Source organism: Curcuma longa, chromosome 18, assembly GCF_044706935.1.
Source record: "Curcuma longa cultivar G26 ecotype Majalengka, Jawa Barat chromosome 18, ITB_CL_G26_1.1, whole genome shotgun sequence".
NCBI lineage: Eukaryota > Viridiplantae > Streptophyta > Magnoliopsida > Zingiberales > Zingiberaceae > Curcuma > Curcuma longa.
The window spans coordinates 1,953,809-1,961,593 of NC_133878.1; the positions used below are offsets into that span (position 1 = coordinate 1,953,809).

Genomic DNA, 7,785 nt, shown 5'->3' on the forward strand with positions numbered 1-7,785 from the left:
TACTTCAATATACCATGTCTAGTTTACCCAGTCAGAATAGGGTTGTTGAGTGATGAAACCAAACTCTAAAAGATATGGTAAGAAGTATGATGTTTTTCTTCTTTATCAGAGTCTTTATGGGTAAGATATTAAGATTGCAATTCACCTACTTAATCGAGTACCTAGTAAGGCAGTGACTAAAGTATAATATGAGATATGGGAGAGTAGAAAGCCTAGCATTAGGAATTTACATGTCAAGGGTTGTCCAACTGTGGCTATGCCTTATAGGTCTAATGAAAAGAAACTGGACTCAAGAACCGTGAGCTTCCATTTTGTGGGATACCTTGATAAGTATAGGGGCTATAAATTTTGATTGGTGTGCACTAGAGTGGGTGGGTGAATAGTGCTTGTTGTTCGTTTGTTCGTTCTATTATAAAGACTAGTAGCATAATTAGATAAAGAGACAGAGACATGCGAATTTTACTTGGTTCCTAACTCCCCAATGTTAGTACGTCCAAGGCCTATGTACGGGAAGGTGCCCATCCACTAATGATTTTCTTTCTGAAATTTTTTCAGAGGTAGAGAAACCCATCTTATAATCCAAAATAATAAAGAACAATTACAAAAGTAAGACTTAATTACAAGATAACCAAATACTCGTGTATGCCGGTTTGAAAGTCTTGAGTGCAGCGCACCCTTTCTGGAGCTTCTCCAATTGCATGACCTTGACTCTGTTCGTGTTTAGCAGCACCAATGTATGAAGGTTTGGTAAAAGAAAGTGTTATCTTGGTGCTCCACATTGAGGCTCCTTATATAGATGCTTTAGGACGCTCGAATCCCTTTCCAGGCACCTCCGATCTGATCCGATCTCTTTGGTCTTTATCGAGGTTGATTATTTTGGATTCGGGGGCTTGGACCATCCAAGGGTGCCTGGATTATCCGAGTGCCTGGAGTAATCCGGGCACTCGGAGTAACATCTAGGTGTCCAGATCTAGTCAACTCAAGTTTGATCTAAGTTGACCCCGGGCTTGGTTCTACTGCTTTTGTTTGCTTCAGGTCTTGCTTTCAGCTCCTGGTTTCTATAAGATAAGCATACAAATATACAAGCAACCTAAGTCTACCTGTAGTCTGTCTGACGTGCTAGACTTACCTAAGTCTTACCCTGTAGGTCTAACCTAGTAGGCTTATCCATGCCTAACTTTTAGTTACGACTAGTCATTTCCATAGGTAAACTTCCTACTTGGCAAACATCCATTCATCCTTGACCTGTTTAGACTTTCCTTTGCCTAATATCAAATTAAGACTAGTCACTTCCATAGGTAGACTTTTCACTTGCCAAACATTCGACCACCCTTGACTTGCTTGGACTTTTCCTTGCCTAAACATCAGTTAAGACTTTCTTGTCCAGCTTCACTCATCATGACTTCCTGCTCAACTTCACTCACTAGGTTTTCCTTACCTAGCCTCCAACGAAGACTTATCCTACCTAGTCTTCAACTAGGACTTTCTTTATCTAGCCTCCAACTAGGACTTTTCCTGCCAAGTCTCCAACTAGGACTTTCCTTGCCTAGTCAACCTAACTAGGACTTCCTTGCCTGGTCTAACTAACTAGGACTTCATACTAGTCTTTTAGTTAAACTGACATGACTAGAGTTCACTTACATCCAAACATCAGGTCTTGTTTGGATCAACCCTTGGAAAAACTGATTAGACCTAAGTGTATTATCAAATATCGAAACTCTAGGTCAACCTAGTGCTCCTTGTACCAATATTTTATGACCCCTCAAATAAATCCTTTTTCGAGATGAAAAATATCAAATTTATTGATGATAGTGGGAGCACTAAAATTAGGGATATATCTTTTGATGAAAGCATTGACAATACTATTGAGGTCACTACTAGTGTAGTGAATAGTTGTATGACATCCATACCCTACATTATGGATATTGCATATCCAGTGGAAGTAATGAACCAAAATATTCTCGTATCATCTCCAATACAATTGGAAGACCCTTCTACTCAAGTTGGGGTATTGCCTCATATTGATGAGCAAGTACCTCAACCATCTCAATAGCAAGCATCTTTAAGGCGATTCACTAGAGAAAGGAGATCCACAGTTTCATATGATTATGTTTATCTCTAAAAGCATGATTTTGATATAGGATTGGAAAGTGATTCAGTATTTTTTCATGAAGTCAAATAATGCTCTAACCCTCAGAGATGGATCAAAGCCATGAAGGATGAGTTAAAGTTTATGGCAGATAATAGCATTTGAGAACTCGTTGAATTATCTGAAGGTACAAAACTCGTTGGTTGAAAATGAGTATTTAAAATCAAATAAGATTCAAAAAGCAATGTTGAGAAATATAAGGCTTGTCTTGTTGCCAAGGGATTCATTCAGGAGGATGACATTGATTACAAGAAGACTTTTTCGCCTATATTGATGAAAGACTCCTTTAGGATAATCATGACACTTGTAGTTTTTTTTATTTGGAGCTACACCAGATGGATGTAAAGACTATGTTCCTTAATGGTGATATTGAGGAAACTATATATATCGTGCAACCAAAGGTTTGAGTTTGTGGATTCAAAACACCTTGTATATGATTAAAGAAGTCCGTTTATGATTTGAAATCAACGTCCCATCAGTGATATTGAAAATTTAATCAAATGATTACTTAATTTGATTTTAATGAGAACCCTGTTGATCAATGCTTATATGTCAAGTTCAGTAGAATCAAGTTTATTATACATGTCCTATATATAGATGATATATTGTTGGCAATCAATATTAATGGTCTGCAATAAGAAACCAAGTCATTTCTATCATTTTATTTTAGGCAAACATATATGTCATGATCGTTCAAGAGGTATTCTTGGACTTCCACAAAAGCCTATATTTTCATACTTTATGGAGGGAGCTATATTGTTGAAAAGCATCAAGCAAATGCTAGTTGCCACTTCTATTATAAAGGCAAAGTTGATAGCTTGCTATGAAGCACCCAATCAAAAGATTTGATTGCGAAACATCATCAGAACATTGCAGATTGTTGATGACATTGACAGACCATTGAGAACCAACTATGATAATAAAGTCGCAGAACTTTATTCCAAGAACAACTACAGCTCGTCGAAGTCTAAGTACATTGACATCAAGTTTCTAGTGGTTAAAGAAAAATTTCAAAATAGTTAAGTGATGATAGCAAACATCAACACAGATTCTATATTGGCAGATCTACTTACAAATGTCTTGTTGCTTAAATTTTTCATGTGCATGTTGTGGATATGAGTATTCTTCTATTGAATGAAATACTCATTTAGAGAGAGTTTGTATTTATTTTAATGCTCTATATTTGTTAATAAACACATGCATTTTGCTTTATTTTATATACGTAATTAAGTTTAAAATATTTATATGTATTTTATTTTGGTACTTTCAAATAAAGTTATCATGATTTATTATTGCTAGTTATCATATAGTTCTTGTAAATGTGATATGGATTCTGTTTGAAATTATGAGGTTTAGATCATGATTTACTACTATAGTTTAGCATAAAGTATTTATAAATATGATCAGACCCTTTTGAGTTATTAGTTGGAGAAGTTGGAAATTAACATATATAAATTACATTTTATGTAATTTCCATGCTATACATCAACATCTTAATCTATGTCATTAATGACATTGATATTGTGATTACTATTAGAGTTTGTTATAGTCATATTATAGTAACTATGACATCTTTAGTCATATATAAATGGAGTTAATGAACCATATTATTTTATAAGGGTATTCTTTACCCATAAAGTTTGACATTGTTATTGACGTCAACTAAGGATTGCTCGTGTGTTATATACAAATCACATGTAAACCAAGTGGAAGATTATTGGATTTTATCTTTATTTAGTAGGCTTTACATGTTGCTTGTAGGCAGGCAAATGCATGCCATAAAGAAAACCAAACCCATTAAGTGATCTAACTAATCATTATAGTAAGTTTTAGTTATTGGATTTGGGGTTCATATATGTAAAATCTGTTAATCCACGCCATTATCATTAATAGACTAATAATGGATGAGTTCATATATATAGGACATCGTCCTCATTGGATTAGGTATTATGATAAATCTTTATGCTCCCCATCAGTGAAGAAATTTTGGCGATGTCAACCTAATTGCTTTAGAAGACCATCCTCCTTGTTGTTGCTGTTCTTCTTCCACAGGATCCAGACTTTGTGGATGACATTTACAAAGACAATTAAAATTCCATTGCATGTAGATTCATCGTCTCTATTTTGACAATTTAATATTGTTGCTCCGCTATAGATTTTGATGAAACTAGATACTTGTGCATGTGTTATTTTTCTTTATTCGAGTTTATATTGTTTAGAATTCATGCGATTAGGAAAATAAGAATTCAACAATTAAAATTAGCACCATTATATTGTTGATTTTTGAAAATCAACACCACATTAGTATTGATTTTTGAAATGCAATATCACAGTAGTGCAAATCCAATATTATAATGGTGTTGTTCATTGAATGAAATACCATAGTGGTTGGTGAGAGGGATAAAATGAGAAGCAAGTGCATCCTTTGAAAAATCTAAAAGTCAAGGGTGCTTTTTAAAAAATTTATAATTTTAAGGATGTCCTTTGATCAATTATCGAAAGATATTTATAGAAGAAATTAATGGTATAATAAAGCATTTAATTAAATTATTAATAAATTTAATACTTAATTAAATTTATATATATTAAATGAAACACTCGAAAAAGAAAATTATAAATTACACTTGTAAGAATAATTTTAATATTACTAATAAATATCCTATGTTTGTTAATAAAAAATTATTTTTCACTTGTATTATTTTTTATTGTTTGTCAATAGATTTTAAAAATGCTTCTTTGCATATTTTCTTTATAGAATGCGACAAAAAGTTACTGATAAATATTTTTATTTTTTTTAAAGCATAACTTCCACTGTTATTATTTTTATATATGTGATACTTGGCATTAAAATATTTTATTTTATTAAAAATTAACAGTACTAATATTGTTTTAAATTGATTAAAAAATTACTATTTTCATTATAAATTATGAGAAACATGAATGCATGCTTACTAAGATTGAGAAGGGAAGTAGGGTATACATGGTATTATAAATAAAATATTAGTATAAAAATTTCAAATAAATAATAATTAGTGATACACTACATGTCGACAAAAATCCATGTTATAATTTTAACATAATTCAAAATTTTAAACATGATAGTTAGTTATGTAAATTACATTTAGCAATCTATTAACATATACTATATATATGTCAATATTGTTTGACTAGCTACTTGCAAGTAACTTATATCAATGCTCACTTGATCTTGTATTAATATATACATAATATATTTATTTTAAATCTAAACAAATACATATGCCTTTAAAGTTAAAAATATACCTTCTGACTAGTACATGGACAATGGTAATTAGTTTCTATATATGGTCACTATTTCTTATTTTGGATTTCCATAACTCATTTGAAAGATTTCATAACACCTCTATAAAAGTCAACGAAGACAAGTTAAGTGGGGAAATACATATCACTTAACAAACTTTACGCATAGTAAGACTAGAGTGAAGGATCGATGGCATCGTCAAAAGGAGTGATCCTTTGTGTGCTCTTCAATATGATCATTTGCTTGTGTTATATTATTGCAACAGGTTTGATCATAATTCAATAGAAAGATTTATCATTTTAACATTCTTTGGTAGGAGATATTCTTGGTTAAATTTGAGTCTCATATGCAATTAAATTTTATTTTGGTTCTAACAAAATGTCTTTATGTGCTTCTCTTATTTGTAAAGCGTCGAGAGATTTTGGAGGATATCGCAACGTTGTAAGTTACTTTGATGCTCAATTAACGTGTAAAAGCTAGCTAAGGTTATTGTAATTTTTAATTGTATAAGTGTATTGTGCATGCATTTTTTAGGCAAGAACATGGTGCATAGCAAATCCTATTGCAAGCCCAGCCGCATTACAAAGGGACATCGATAGCTTATGCAATGGCATTGTTGATTGTAGCTCAATTCAACCAGGGGCCTCATGCTTCGAACCCAACACAGTGGCGGATCATGCCTCTGTTGCCTTGAACCTCAACTATAGAAATCATCAGTCTCAGCAACAATTTTGTACTGGTGATGGGTTCATAACATTGTCTAATCCATGTGAGTTGATTTTGATTAAGATCAATCGAGAATAATTCTTTTAATGGTTTTTGTTCTTCAAATAGGGTTCATCTTTTATTAGATAATTTCATAACTAGTTTATTTGTTTTCATATTTGGCAGCTCATGGATCTTGCATTTTTTCATAAGGGAGAAGGCTATTAAATTAAAGGGGACTCATCACCAATAAATATGTCTCTCATCTTGTTTTAAACATGTGATGTGCCATTTTTGGCAAGCTTAATAAAAGATGTCCCTCTTATGAAAATTCAGCAAATGAATTTGTGCAAAATAAGGAAAATTTTAATTGATGTCTGTTTAAAATTGATTTTTAAAAAAAAATAAAACTAAATAGATTTATTTATAAATTAAATTTATTCTTTTAAAAATAATAAAAAAATTCTACTCTATTATATTTTTAAAAATATAATAAGAATTTATTAAATGAAAACTAATGCTCGTTTCCTATTAAAAAATAGTTTAGATCCATAGTCAAATGCTAATTATTTATCTGTCTATTATGCTAAAACATGGGAAGCTCTCTCTAGATTTTAAGTAGAGAGTGCAAAAAATTTCATAATTGGTTATTATTCATTTAAAAGAATATGGTTGATTAGCCCATTAACCAATCAACCCTGTAAATGATAAATCCCAGTCAGTCTCATGGACTCAATTGAATTAACCAGGGTAAATCAGCGCATACGGCGGTAACTTAGCACTCTAAACCCTAAACATTTATTATTAATTAACTTATCTCTTTGATGTGGTCTTCTTCTCCATCCCATCACATGTACTAGTCTCGACCTTTTTGCACAAGCCACAACTAAGATATTGCATTTCAAAATTTGATTTTATTATATTTTATCATCAATCCAAAATCAAGACTTTAATGATGGAACTTCTTTTAATCATGTGGACGGATCTATCACCTTGTTGGATGCATATTGATTGACGTCCACCGTCGACGATGATGTTCTTGTGCCAATCCACACATATGAAAGGACACTAGAATTTTCCTATAAAGACCATATGATATGCTTAAGTTACTAGGTGTGGTATGAGAGAATAGAGAAGAAAATACATAGAAATTCTAAAGTTCAAATAGAGTAAAGGGTTTGTGCAACTCAATATTTATAAGAGAAATATCTACTGAGATTATGCCTATAATCTTCCAAAATTCCAAAACTATTTGTTCATTATAACGATCAATCATGGCATAATTACCATTTAATTATGACAGTAGTCACTCAATTGTTGCAGACCAGGGATTAGGATATGGAGGGGCTACCATTTAGATCATGGTCATGTCATCTCGATGATTGTTGGGGGCAACAGTTCAACTTGGGTAGATGAGTTTAAGTTGACTAGGAGAACTCGAGTATTGAGTTGCACAAGGATTTTGGGTGACTGAGCCACATGGGGAACTCAAGCAATTGAGTCACATGGGGAACTTTGGCGGACAAGTCAACAGAGTTGATAAGTTGAGGTGCTGGAGACACCAAACTTGAAAGCTGATATGTCGGGGGTCCTAAGGTTGATTAGCACCTTACATATATATTGACGTGGCAAAGCACCTTGCATATGTGCA

The 7,785-nt window shown here is 32.5% G+C and overlaps 1 long non-coding RNA gene across 1 annotated transcript; it reads left to right on the forward strand.

Annotated features, from left to right (window-relative positions):
- The first annotated feature begins 5,787 nt into the window (after positions 1–5,787).
- LOC141812095 (uncharacterized) lies at positions 5,788–6,441 on the forward strand. Its single transcript, XR_012600248.1, has 3 exons — positions 5,788–5,870; positions 5,964–6,198; positions 6,321–6,441. It is a non-coding gene; the product is annotated as an uncharacterized LOC141812095 (long non-coding RNA).
- The last annotated feature ends 1,344 nt before the right edge of the window (positions 6,442–7,785 follow it).